This window comes from Pangasianodon hypophthalmus, chromosome 5, assembly GCF_027358585.1.
Source record: "Pangasianodon hypophthalmus isolate fPanHyp1 chromosome 5, fPanHyp1.pri, whole genome shotgun sequence".
Lineage (NCBI taxonomy): Eukaryota > Metazoa > Chordata > Actinopteri > Siluriformes > Pangasiidae > Pangasianodon > Pangasianodon hypophthalmus.
The window spans coordinates 8,947,701-8,962,956 of record NC_069714.1 but is presented as its reverse complement, the minus strand read 5'-3'; the positions used below and the strand labels follow the sequence as shown (position 1 = coordinate 8,962,956).

The following is a 15,256-nucleotide window of genomic DNA, read 5'->3' as shown; positions in this document are numbered from 1 at the left end:
GAACCATAAAGAGGTCAGTGACAAGAGCCAAGATGGATAGGAAGACCTGAGGAAGACTAAGAAGGACAGCAAAAGTGGCAAAGCCTAGGTTACAGTTAAAAAGAACCAAAACTGCCCAGCCAGAAGACAAAAAAATTAAGATGCAAACGGCACTTAAATGCTCTGCAAGATGGAGCATCCTGCTCACGTATGTGCTTTAGACTACAAAATCATAAACCCATATTTAGAAAATACTTTTGTATCTTGTTATTATTTATGTACCATTCATGGGGTTTTATATGTCAGCAGTTCTCAACAAACTAATAACAGAACGATACACAGATTATACAAACAGTCAAAATATATCTTCCTAGGACATCTGTGTTATTTATTTCATGGTAACCGCTCTAGTTTTCACTTCTGCTTGACAGGCCACATTTCATCCCTTCCTTGGGTCACTACTGGTATTTAATTACATTTTTATTCACTTGCCAAATTGGCTACTTGAATCCAAAGTCACTTACAACTGAGGGAGAATCAAAGTCAAGTGCAGAACTGAGTAGTTGAAGGTTCAGGGCCAAACAGAGGCTCTCTGGCAGCCTTGTGATTTGAACTTACAATCTTCCAGTCACTAGTACAGAACCTTAACTGCTGAGATACAATTTGGAATCTCAGCAGGTTTGAAAGATCCGCGATATTTGAAAACATTAGGCACATCCATTGATTATAATATTACAAACATTATGGATGTCTTATAGATGTACTTTATATTCAGACCAACTGAAAGTTTAACATGGGGTTGCACTTTGAGACACATTTCTCATTAATTTCAAATGAGAAATAGTGTTGTGGGGGCTTTTTCTGCACCAGTCATCTCTGACGCTTTTAACCAGCACCTGCATCTTCGCTCTTGGCAGGCTGGGCAGGTTCCTGTGCAAATGGGATATTTTCCACTGCTCTGAGTCATAAGGAAATAACCTTGTGCTTTAATTGTAATTTGTAAGATAATTTTGTAGAGGGCTTTCAGTGAACTGGTTTTAGACTGTCATCCAATCTGGCAACCCATCAGGTAAATCTATATCTGATCTACATCCCTGCCTCATTTATACTACGTGTGCCATTTTCACATATGCATATACATAACAATTTCCAGGACTACCAAATCTGTACCACATATGCCACATAAAGATCTTTTTCACTATATTCTAAAACATAAATAAATTGCAATCATTTAGGTGGCAGTCACCAAAAAAGTACATTTTTAAAACATCCAAAATTTGGTGTTCAGTTTTTGCTGTTTCTGTATCAACTAGGATTTTTGGATTCAGTGCATCACTACAGGCTTTGCATGTTTGCTTTGCATGCATGTGCTTTTGCATCTGCATTCTCTGGCATCCTCCTAACTCCCAAAAACATTACTTTTTTACTGATGAGCTTATTTAAAAATTCTTCTAGGTATGACTGAGTGTGAGTGTGTGTGATGCTGTGCCATGGCCTGACATCCAATTCAGGGTGTGCTCCTGCTGCATTCCCGAGATGGCACCACAGACCTGACCATGACTACTGAAGTGGTTACTGAAGTTATTATTATAAAATCACTACAGAATTTTATTTATATATCTGAATTGTGTAATTTGGGACTCTATATAAATATGACATACAGTCCCCTCCGAAAGTGTTGAAACAGCAAGGCCAATTCTCTTGTTTTTGCTATACACTGAAGACATTTGGTTTTGAGATCAACAGATGAATGAGATGATAAATCAAAATTTCAGCTTTCATTTTCTGATATCTACATCTAGATGTGTTAAACAGTGGCTGTCTACCCAATATTTAGATGACCAAAACTATAGGAACAGATAGTAAATAACATTTAATATTGACAATATTGCATATCCCTCCTTACAATAACTGCATCAAGCCGGTGACATCAAGCCACTGACGTCACCAAACTGTTGTATTCTTCTTTTGTGATGCTTTTCCAGGCTTGTACTGCAGCTTCTTTCAGCTGTTGTTTGTTTTGGGGGGTTTCTCCCTTCAGTCTCCTCTTCAGGAGGTGAAATGCTGCTCAATTGGGTTAAGGTCTGGTGATTGACTTGGCCAGTCTAAAACCTTCCACTTTTTTCCCCTGATGAAGTCCTTTGTTGTCTTGGCTGTGTGCTTTGGGTCATTGTTTTGCTGTATAAAGACATTTCTCCCAATTAAATTGGATGCATTTCTCTGCAAATTGGCAGACAGAATGTTTCTGTAGACTTCTGAATTAATTTTGCTGCTACCATCATGAGTTACATCATCAATAAAGATTAGTGAGTCTGTTCCAGAACAGCCATGAAAGCCCCAAGCCATGACACTACCTCCACCATGCTTGACCAATGAGCTAGTATGTTTTGGATCATGAGCAGATCCTTTCTTTCTCCACACTTTGGTCTTTCCATCACTTTGGTAGAGGTTAATCTTGATTCCAGAATTTTGTGGCTCATCTCTGTATTTCTTTGTGAATTCATATCAGACCTTCTGATTCTTACTGCTGATGAGTAGTGTGCATCTTGTGGTATGGCTTCTATATTTCTGCTCTCGAAGTCTTCTTCAGATGGAGGATTGTGATAACTTCACCCCTGCCCTGTGAAGGTTGTTGGAGTTGTCACTGACTGTTGATTTTGTTTTTTTTTTCTTCACAGCTCTCACCATGTTTCTGTCATCAGCTGCTGTTGTTTTCCTTGGCTGACCTGTTCAATGACTGGTTGTTGGTACACCAGTGGTTTCTTTCATTTTCAGGACAATTTTTCCTCTTTTCTCAGCTTCAAAATGGCTTGCTTTTCTCCCGTAGACAGCTCTCTGGTCTTCATGTTGGTTTATCCTTTTTAACAATAAATGAAGTCTTCACAGGCGAAACCCAGGGCTTACACCAAGAGTAGATATTCAGAGCTATTAATTGTTTAAACAATCAATTTAACAGGACACTCCTGGGCAACAAGAACCACCTGTCAGTCACATGGTCCAATATTTTTGATCACTTTAAAAATGGGTGGGTTCAAACAAAAGGTGCCGGGTTCTGCGTTATTTAACACATCTAGATGTAAACATCAGGAAACGAAAGCTGAAATTCTGATCTATCGTCTCATGTTCATCTTTTGATCTCAAACCCAAATATCTTCAATCAATGCATAGGAAAAAAGAATTGGCCTTGCTGTTCTAATACTTTCAGAGGGGACTGTGGAAAAAATATCTTTATCAAGAAGGAGAGGAGGTTAAATAATCTGATCACATACCCAACTAGTCTCTCTCTCTCTCTCTTTCTCTCTCACACACACACACACGCACACACACACACACACGCACATAGACACACACAAACATGCACTCCATCTCTTTCACACACATTTGAATTAATATCCTTCCACTGACATAATTGTTAATGCAGCTAATTAATTCTGTGCCAGCACATAAATCTGACCCTAACCTTAACCTTAGTATCCAAAAGGAAATCTTTTGCTCTTTTATTGTTTTTTTTTTTTTTAATAAAAGCTTCAGTCTTTGTACCAAAGAGCCGTTTTCATCGTAGGGACCAGCCAGATGTCCCCACAAGGTCAAAACTGTCAGATAATCCTAGCCTTGTGGGGAAATTCTATTGGTCTACACCAAGACATAAAAACATGCCCACACACACGCAAACACACACAAACACACACAAACACACACAGGCATACATACACAGCAGTACTATTCAGGAGAAATCACTGAGGCTTCTGACAGTCTGTCAGCTCTCAGTAAAAGCGAAAGTGACAGCGTGAGGCCGGCCCAAGCTAAAACACTCCCAAACAGATTACTTGTCAGACGCCATCAGCAACCAAGAACAGTGAAGTGTGAGTCAATGTGTATGTGTGTGTATTCATCTAACTATGGGTTTGAGTGTATTTGTGTATATGAAACATATAACGTCCTTGAGCAAAATGAAAACAGAGCACATAATACTACATAGTGCTGAAGATCGTCCAGTGATTATTAACAACTGACAGGTGGAAAATGTGAAGCTTCCAAAACTTGACACCTGATCTCCATTAATGCAGTGCAGCTACATACGCACACCTTTCCCATACTGGCCTTCCCTTAAAGGCTCTTTCCTCCTGACACTAGAGAAAATGGAATTCCCATTTCTTGCAACAGATGTCCAATCAGTGTCTTCTCCTCTCCTATTGCCAGTCAATAACTATTCTTCTCTCAGGAGGCGATCAATCGGTGTCTGGGCAGGGGCCATTCCTGCTCTCATTGCAGTGACTGCAGACACTCCTCATTACATAGCTGAGAGCTGATTCCCAAGACTCATAACAACCTTCATTATTGACAAGCCAATGAGAAATCACTTTATTGTTTCAATCATTCAGCTATCCAACTGCATTTCTGTCTCTCTGGCTTTCTCTCTCACAAATTTAATGGTGCGGGAGCACAAGCTGTCGTATAATGAGGGCTCTCCCACCGCATATTCTCCTCATTATATGCGCACACACACACACACACACACACACACACACATATACGCACACACATACAGCCACATTATTGATACTGTACACAGTAAAGTGGTCCCTCTGAAACCCATGACCTGAAGAGTGTTTCATTAGCCTTGAAAAGCAATACAGGACCATCATACTTGGATCACACACACACACACACACACACACACACACACACACACAAAGTTTGAATTTTGGAATTTATTTTGTAGATATGAGTTGTATCACAATACTATGCGAACCAAAATGGGCCAATTAATACAACTGCTCAGGTAGTGAACAAGTGAAAGCTAGTGATGCAAGGAAATGAAAGATTCTTGTCTGAAGTATAAACTGAAACGCAGGACACGTACAGAGTCTGAACTCTGAAACTTGAAATCATTCTTCATGTTTCATTTTTATTTATTATTATTATGACACTTAATTGTGGTGTTCTTTTTTTTGCATACCTATTTTCCTTTTTTCCTGTGCCTTTAAATGAAACTTAGCTGAAAAACAAGGGAAGGAAAAATCCACACTGATTAAAAATCTCTTTATTGTAACAAGTTGTACAAAATCATTACTATGGAAGCTTCATCATCAGCTACTGCAGTAAATGTGTGCTTCTAATCTAGCAGAGCCGGAAATGTAATATGGTGAAGCAATGTGTGAAAGTAGTCAGGTAATTACACAAGGTTCTCTGAGGTTGTTTAAAGGTTTCCCTGAGACGAACAGGAGAACTTTTTATCTGCTTGTTTATTATTCTCATTACAAGTAAAAGGATTTGTAAAATTCTTTTGGTTAGCATTTTCAGCATTTGGCTAAAAACTCAATGTGTCTTTTTGGCCATTTTCGGATTATCCCTGGCAGAGGCAATTTCAGAAATGTTGGGGCTTTTGTCCTATAAATTGTATTTGGTTGAGCAGTGCAGCAGAACATACCACCACGGAGCAATCACTAAATAATGGCACTAAAAGCAAGGCTGTTCTGCCGTGCTGCACTAGAAGCTGTCTGCAATTTGGTACAGAGTGGAGGTAACATTGCTGAATGATGGATACACAGTAACAGGGCTATTTGGCTCCAGCAAGGTAAATCTAACATTCATGCTCTTGTCCAAGAGCCTCAGCCAGTTATTGTCCCACATGATGTGCAACAAGTCATTTACGGGGTAGGAGGGATTGCTAAATGTAGAATAACTGGCCTCACAAGTCTATTTTACTTTTATTTCATGACAAATGCATAGCCATGTCAGCTGCTGTTTGAAATGGACACACTGCCATTTATGTTGTACAGAAATTCTTCCTTCCTGCCCACACTGCTGTTGAACAATAATCCTGTCAGTCAGAATTTCAGATAAAGAGATTATATTTGTAAATAGATCGATATTCAGTGTATATCAATACAATATTTTGGTATACTTGCTAAATGGTAATGGTAAAAAAATGAATGGTGAAAATGGTAATGGTGAAAATGGGAAAATGTTGAATGGTTAAAAAAATATGAAAAATTACGATTTTATACAGAGGAAAGTAAGAAAGAACATTTTAGGAAACTGTGAGAAACATATAAAAGAGCCCTGGGTATGATGCTAAACACAGCAGTTTGATGGTAACCAAGTCATTCAGCTTTTTATTATTGATGTTTAATAGTTCAGATATTTTGGTTTACACTCTGTTTGATTTGTTTTGACATCATCAAAATAATTATTCACTTTGCTATTTCACCACAAAACTGACCTGCAGTCTGTTGGTAATAAACTGATGTGAATGGTTTGTGAATAATTACTGCAATATTATTGGCCCCTGCGATACTCATATGCTGTACTGAGTAATGCTGCAGCATATGTCCTTTAACCAATCCCTAAATCTCTTATTATACATTATACATAATGTGTACTTTAAATGATTTAAATGATTTTTGTATTACATGAATTTATATTAACAACACAACATAAAGATGATGTGGAGCAAATGGTTTAGTCAATAATACAGAGTTGCCAATTAGATCAGTATATCTAATAAACCAGTAACATAGTGTACACTTCTAGAAAAAAATGGCTCTTGAGGGATTCTACGTAGAAACTTTAAGGTTTCTCGCAGTGGGACAATCAAAGAAAACTTTTTTTTACACAAAACTAAATTTGAGTGTACATTTTTTTAAAATGATTATTTATTCCGAAGGTTTTTTTTTTCAAACTCAAATGTTATGTCAAATGTTATATGATTTCATATGATTTATTCTGTTATTATTATTATTATTACATATATACTTGTATGTATACACTATATATCGATTTGCTTGTTTGTTATATACTGTACATTAAACAATAACTAAAAAACTGGCAACTCAGTGTAAAATATAGAATAGAAATATAGAATATATTTTATATACTACAGCATCTCATTACTCATACATATCTTCCTTGTTCCCTGAAGCCTAAAACAGCAAACAGACATCCTTTAAACTGTCATTTAATGCACAATCACATAGTGACAGTAATTTTATTAATGGACAGATTATGCTGTATCTAAATCCACAAACCTGACCAGGTGAAGAGGCAAAAGCCTGTCTCAATCAAATGCCCTCCTCTCTAAATATAGTCAAAGCCTATTTAGTTGCTCAATCTGCCAGCTGGATTCTTTTATCACATGGACAGAGGCATCTGTGCACAGTAGGGAAACATTTAAATTGTCACCATTTAAATCTGCTACTTGTTTCAACAGACGTATTTCAACAGACTTAAACTTAAAAGTTCAAATGATTAAAGAAGCCACTAATAACTTGTGATGCTGCAGGAATAGCCTGCAATCATATTACTGTCTTGTTCGCTTTGCTTCTAAATGACAGCAGCTTCACAGTTCATTTTCTAGACTAAGCTATCTCTCTATCACTCAGCTCTGAGCGTCTGCACAGCTACAAATGAAGGCAACAGGAAATGTGGTTACGTTGCAGATGTCAGATGGTTAAGTGGGTTTGCAAATAGTAAAAATTACATATTCTAAGCTTCAAAGTTCCTAGGAGTATTGAATGTAATCTTCAGGACACTGGACATTCATAATTTGAGTCTCCAACATCTTCAGGGAGTGGAGTTAGGTCTATGCAAGTAAGAAGACAATAAAATCCAACAGATCGCAGCATGAACATAACACATTACAGGGCATTATTCATTCCAAGCAGTAGCACCTTTGCCTCTGGCTTGCTCATTAGGGATAAATTCGTCAATTTAAAATTCATTTCCTGAATGTATATATCTGTTAAGCTGCTTTGTGACAATGTCCATTGTTAAAAGCGCTATACAGATAAAATTGAATTGAATTAAATAGCTTTAAAAAAAAACGACATTAACACTGGCTATCAAAAACTGTGCACAAACAACCTCAAACAAAACAATTTAATAAGACCATTAGGAAATCCCAAATCTAGATAACCCATCTTTGCAAACCCTCTGTGATTCCAAACGCCTTGCTTATTAAAGAACAGGAGGCACTCAAAACAATGGGCAATTCTGTGCAATTTTCAAACTTATAATGGACAACAATGTTGTGAGCACATCCATAACACAAAAATGTCATATCCATAATGCAAAGTTCTTGTCAGTAACGCAAGTATCAAAACAACTGAGTTTTAAAACTATTGCTTTTGTTTTGGGTCAAGACACCCTTTAAACACCCTGTTTAATTACTATTTCCTTTTTATGGTTAAAAATCAAGAAATTTGGTAAATATGGTAGAATTCTAAACAAAATACAGGTACAAGTGGAGTTTTTATTTTATTGGGAAAAATCTAGATCTAACTGGAAAAGGCAATTGTATCATAAAACACACATTTGTCTTACAGCTGGTACTAGCACTGAATAGTGAAAATTGTTGTAAGACAAATCTTGGCACTTACAGTAACTGCTTCACCAAACAAGTGCACTTGCTAAAACAAAAAACTATCATCAGGAGATCATGAGTTCAAATCCTGACGATGCCATGGTCAACTGTGGCTGAGAGTCAAGAGAGTAAACCTGGCTGTGCTCTTATGGTGGGAGGGGTGGCATACTCTCTCCCCTGTCAATCACAGCAAAAAGAGCCAATCATGGGCATCTGTATGCTGTATGCAAAGAGGAAGCATGTTTGTAAAAATGTGGAGATTGTGTGTCTTGGAGGAAGCATGTGTTAGCTCTCACCTTCCCTGGGTTGGTAGTTGTCATGTGATAGGGGACAGCTGGCTGGTGAATGAGAATTGGCAAGATTTAGGTATTTCATGAAACAATTGTTTATTTTTTCCACATTTAATTGCCCATAGAGGGTAAACTATAATGAAGCATAATTATTACTGACAGTCTATGTCACATCCGTAATGCTCTACGTCCATAATTCTTTCATATTCAGTAACTGCTTTATCAGGATCACAGTTAATATGGAGCCTCTAGACCTGTGAAACGGGAAAACACACTGATTGGGAAGCCGATTGGGCACCACGCACACACACATTCACTCAAACGGGCAATTTATCTAGGCCAAACTACTTGTATATATGTTTTGAGGTATGTAAGTTAAACTCCACCCAGACAATAACCCAAGCTCAGCATCAAACCAAAGACCCTGGAACTGTGAGGTAGCAGCTCTACCTGCTGCACCGCCATGCCACGCATACCCATGAATACGTACATACATGAATGACTTACTTTTAAATATCAGTCTGCATTTTGCCTGAAAGATCACATGACCAAACACACTCACTGTCACTGAACCTGTCAGTGAGAGTAGAGAAATATCACACATCAGTATTTAAACCCCAGAACTGACTTGTCAAAATAGAGGCATATTTCAGTTATTTTACACTTATGACCGTGAACTTAAGTGCTCTTTGTTGCATGATATCCGCTCCTGTGATCTATAGCTCCACTGTCCACCACCACTGTCTGACAATTTGCTCTTTCATTCTGAAATGTATCTCTTGAGAAATAATGGATATATTTTTATAGAATATCATTTGAATCAAATATTAATGAAATATCAAATACATAAATAGTCATAAATCTAATTATATGAATCGTCCAGACTGCTGCAGCTTTTTTCTCTATCACTATCAGTGCAAATCTACTGCATTCTAACTGCAGATGTTGGTGGCAAGACTTCGAGTTCATCATGCAAAAACTGTTCTTTTTGTGTGATCTGCTTCTCCTTTATTAATAGTATCTGCTGTATTCTCTTTTGGTTTCAAAATGCTATTTTATAGGCTGGCAGCCAGTTAAAGTGAGTGGATTCTAGATTATTAACCTGAGAGAAATTTGCCAAGTTGGCAAATTAATATGATTATTACTGTTAGGGATATTCTTGACCTCAACATTTATTCCCAGTATATTAGCCTACTTTTCATTATTTACTTACATTTTGCTTTCTTCTCAAATGTAAGTTATCACTTTAATCTAAACTGGTCGTTTTTAGGCTATTGCAGTTGACACCCACAAAATGTGATCTGCTTTATAGGTACACATTTTATACTGCACAAACTATTCATAAGGGATTTATCCAGATGTAATTGGAGGTATTAGTAATTTTAAAAAAATCTAATTGGTCCCCCAAGAAAATCAGGTTAAGCTCCCACTTACACAAGTCTGAATATAGAAAACTATGTCAGTATCTACTTACGTATCTTCTAAAGGCAAAGAAGCCTTTATTTTGCCACATATACATTGCAGCACACTGAAATTATTTTCTTTGCATATCCCAGCTTGTTGGGAAGCTGGGGTCAGAGCATATGACTCCATGATACAGCACCCCTAGAGCAGAGCGAGTTAAGAGCCTGCCTTGCTCAAGGGCCCAACAGTGACAGCTTGAACCCTGACCTTCTGATCAGTAACCCAGAGCCTTAACACTTGAGCCACTAGCAGCTAACCTATTAGTGGCACACCAAACCAGAGCTGGAGAGTCAATGATACTGGTAATATTGGACAGTAATTCTTAACCATTTAATAATTTTTTCAAAATTACAACCCCTCTGGAATGGTGGTGCAGCAGATAGCGTTGCTGCCTCATAGCTCCAGGGTCCCCGATTTGATCCTGAGCTTGGGTTACTGCCAATGTGGAGTTTCATATGTTCTCCCTGTATTGGCATGAGTTTTCTTCATGTTCTCCAGTTTCCTCCCACCTCCCAAAAACATGCTGGTAAGTGGACTGGCTACACTAAATTGCCCCTAGGTGTGAATGTGTGTTTGTATGTATGGTGTCCTGCGATGTACTGGTGTCTCATCCAGGGTGTATTCCTGCCTCACGCCCAGTGTTCCAAGGAGAGGCTCCAGATCCACTGCAATCCTGAGCAGGATAACGCGGTTACTGAACGTGAGAGTAAAACCCCTCCTTAAAAAGGACATCAACAGCAAATCTGGGTGCCACTGCAATAATTTGACAGTTTTTTTTTTATTATTGGACACATGCTAACATAATTAAAACTTTTAAAGACGTGATTGGTTGTAATTAAAATGGTCTGATTGTGTAAATCAAGGCTTTGCCAACAATCCATCTGAACAATTGTATGTACATATAAACTACTGGGATTGGCTGGTGTGTATGACCATCTGAAATTACATTCTCATTCAATTAAACTCCTGAGAAATTCCTTTAAATTAAACTCCTGCTTTGTGGTGAAATATAACACAATCCGAGGGCTAAAAGCCCTTCTCCATTTCATTTTCACACACATAGTCTGCAGAATGGTGGGTGAGAAGCAGTCGAGATTATACAGACAAACACAGATATATGGAAATAAAAGGAAACATATATTAATGCATTCATTTCCCTTCACATTTGAAATTCTTAGGTCTGCAGGGAGAAAAGAAAAATATGGTCATGTGAAGAGCATAGGTTGCAGACACATTCAGTACTTTATATTCTTACTCACACCAGAAATATTTTGTGTTAGTGGAAGTCACTGGTTAGAGCATAAGAAGACAAATTGCTGTCCTTTGCGATAGTGGGTTTGGATGCAGCCTCAGATTCCTGCAGTGTTTGTGTGGCAGCTAATCCGGGTTGGACGTTTTTCTGATTTATTGCTAAAGGTTTAGATGTAATGGTGATGCAATGGCCTTTGACTTACCACCGACCTGGAAAGGCTATGGTTTTATTATTTGGCTGATACAAGCTGACAGAATGCTGACTGGCAGTTTTCTGCCATACTGAGAGTTCAGGAAGATTTAAGAGGGTATTACGCATTTCCCAGGATTTTGCAGCATCTGGCACAGTCCTTGATAATAGAAGATAAACGTCTAAGAGTAAAAGTTTGTTGCTTGCATGATCATTCTCTGCCATGTGCTCAGTGCGCTTCTGGTGGTGGTTTTTAATGAGAACAGTTTTAACCTCCGGAATGACTCCTGTTCCTGTACAGACCTAAAACAGCACTCAAACTATAATAAGAAAAATCTCCATAGGATGAGGCAGAGTTGCAGCAGTAAAATGCCTCATAGCAAATGCAGGCTGAAGTAAATAGTAAATTGAGGTCTTTTCTGCCATTCCGTGAATGTTCTCACAATTTGCTAGAATATTCTGTACAGAACCGTTACACCAAAAATAGGTTGCACCACACGGACAGACATCAGAACCTAAAATAGTTCCAGTTTAAGTAGATAGTTCCACATGCAGTGAACGTTCAACCTGCCAAGCTTGGACAGTCACTACGTTTACATACACAATATTCCAATATTACTCAGAATTTGGCAATATTCGAATTAGTACTGAGTAAAGTAAACGCCGCAATCTGATTAAGACAATATTCTGATTCCCCAAATCCCACCGCTGGAATATGCCTCTTTTAATCAGAAATTTGTTGCATGTAAACACGTTATTCAGAAAATCCACCGAAAGGAGATATATGCACATGCTCAGTCCGCAAGGAATTGTGGGTGCTAACAGATGCTTAGCTTAACAGATGCTCACCCGACGCTTTCCATTTCGAGGCGGTGTTGGCGGGCATTTTTGACGGTGAGAAGTGTTAGAGTCCTAATTAAATTAGTGTGAAAAAAGTAGTAATAAAACTAATAACTGAGCATACTCTATAACCAACGGCAGCGTCTTGAATCTCCTGGGAAATACAAGCGGGAAAGGAAAAGCGCATGTGTAGATGGTCATACTTACAACAGCCATGTATACAGGAATATTCCGATGCCTGTACACATATAAACATTGTATTTGGAATATGGCTGAAACCCGAATATAGAAATGCATGTAAACGTAGCAAGCGTCAAATATCTTGTTCCACAAGGGCTTATCTTTTGACTTGCATTAATTAGAATAGTAAATTTACCTCCTTGACTAGAAATGACAAAACGGAACTTCTTGTTCAGCACAAAATAAAAAGGAGAACAACTAAGTCTGTATTTGGCTTTAATTCGATTTTGCAGAAAACCGGTTCACATATGTCAAACGTATTCGCCTGTTATCAATTAAAGCCAACCTGAATGTGACTTAAAATGAATTAGGGCTAATTTAATATCACATGCTGTATAGTTCCGTACACAAATAGTAAACATGGCCACTTGGATTTGTTAACAGGACACTTCACGGCCTTTGGTGATGAACATTTCTGAGTATACTCAGAATCTTGAGCGCTGTTAAATGGCCAATTTCCAAATGAACCAGCAGCCACATGAGGCACACGAACAGCGCTCTGGGACTGAATGCCTTCTTTACTGCAAGCAATCTCAACAACTCGGTGGGGGGTGGGGAGCCATTTTCCCTGTCTGAGTGACACTTCCGGTAAGAGGAGTCAATTATGCTGTCCAAACCAATTCCCTAAAGTTTCAATCTAATCCTCTTGGCTCTGGGTTTTATGAACTATCGGGACATATCCTGCCCTGAAAAATGGGGTGCCTACGTTGATTCCGAGATGCAACACTCGTCTTCATCCTGATTGGCAGGATAGTGCTGATAGTGCTGGGGCGGGTGGTGAGTTTATTATTGTGTGTGTGTGTGTGTGTGTGTGTGTGTGTGTGTTTGTGTGTGTGAGAGAGAGAGAGAGAGAGACAGAGAGAGAAACAGACAGACAGACAGACAGACAGACTGCGCATTAGTAAAGGCAGAAATTTGGTTCATCATCTACCATGAATCTGAATCCCTCTCTCTCCAGCTCTGACAATAAAGCCACAGTTTTTCTCCCCAGAGCATAGCCTTCCATTCTCCATTTATTAAGTGCCTATTAACATTTATTAACATTTACAACATCTGTGAACTCACTAATATTGGTGCAAACCAATGAAATGAAGGTAATACAGAGAAAAACATTCAGGTTAATTTTTTTTGCTCTCTCTCTCTCTCTCTCTCTTTTTCTCTCCATTGCTGACTGTGAGTAAAGACAGAGACTGCAGTGTGTGTGTGTGTGTGTGTGTGTGTGTGTGTGTGTGTGTGTGTAGCTCGTGCCATCCCAGCGGGTCCAACTCTTCTGACTGCCAGCCTCGCACCTCGCACCGCCGGAGCCCTGAGTCTCTTCCTCGGCAACACTAACCACATTCACATACAAAACACATCACATCCATGTGCGTCTTCTCATGATGCACAGCCAAACATATAAACATCCCAGCGGGAACAAGCGGCATTCTTTGTTCCCCAAAGTGCCATGTTGGCTCGGCAGTGAATTGCTGGATTCACATCGCCATCTGATTTGTAGGAATGCAGTAAATGAGCCATCACTTCTGCGGCGATACTGCGCTTTCCCCACGCTCTGATTCTGCATGTCAACCTCCTTCCGCCCACGACACCATCCACTTACCATCTCAAACCCTCAACCCAGCACATCCACCATCCAGTACACACAGGAGACCATTTTTACGCACAGGAGTCGGATCCGCTCGCCCACGCTGCATCACCTCCGCACAGGCTGCACTTCAAACTTTGTCACACACACACACACACACACACATACATTCCAGCTTACCGTCAGCTTTCTGCCCCAAACCGGTCCTCACTTGCTGGAAGACTGGGTGACAGAGCTGGAGTGCATCACGGCAGACTGTTACTCGTGTAACTGGAGAACGAAAGACAAAAAATCACCCATCCAAAGGGAAAGCCGAGCTTCTGCCCGAGTTCATTCCAACGTAAAAGCCGAAGAATCACCTGGTTTTTTAAACGTCTCGGCGTTTAGAGGAGCCTGAGACTTTATGACAGACACAGAGACAGTCAAGTAAGACTGGATGGTGGTTGTATAACGGCAGACTCTTGGCGACGCGCTCTCTCCCAGCTCTCCGCCGGTTAGTTTGGTAAAGGCGATCTTGTTTGTCCCGGGTGAAAAAAGAACGAGATGTGACACGGGAGAAATGCGGTATCCGGAGGCGAAGAGCTCGTGCCGGGGGTTTTTCTTTTTCTTTTTTTTTTTTTTTTTGTCCCTGCGAGCTGCGACGCGTGCCGTGCGCGCACACTGCTGCCGCTCTGATGGAGCTACAGATGGAGCGCTCTCTCTCTCTCCCTCTCTCTCTCTCCCTCTCCCTCTCTCTCTCTCTCTCTCTCCCCCTCTCTCTCTCTCTTTCATTGGTCCTGAAGTAAGCGACGCACACTCGCTAAAGCGCACTCACTGGTGTGGGGAAACATCACTAACCCAACAGACCTGCTTCAAATCATCATCTGCACTTATCTGCATTTCAGCTACTTTACAAAGCTATATGCTCCATCAATACTGGGGTCTGACTGAGCGAGTAATATGTAGCAGCAAACATGATCAGTGCACAAGTCAAGAAGATCTTGACATAAGAGAATGTTGGTTTCCTGGCATTTGGCCTGATTTCCTTCTCAGCAAGACTCAAGACCACTATCGTC

The 15,256-nt window shown here is 39.5% G+C and overlaps 1 protein-coding gene across 2 annotated transcripts in view; it reads right to left on the bottom strand.

Annotated features, from left to right (window-relative positions):
- The window catches only part of il1rapl1a (interleukin 1 receptor accessory protein-like 1a), a 101,221-nt gene extending 86,357 nt beyond the window's left edge, over positions 1-14,864 (bottom strand). For both annotated transcript variants that reach the window (XM_026912572.3, XM_026912573.3), the window contains exon 1: positions 14,382-14,864. The gene's annotated coding sequence lies outside the window, so the exon portion shown is untranslated. The remainder of the gene's footprint in view (positions 1-14,381) is intronic.
- Positions 14,865-15,256: the final 392 nt, after the last annotated feature.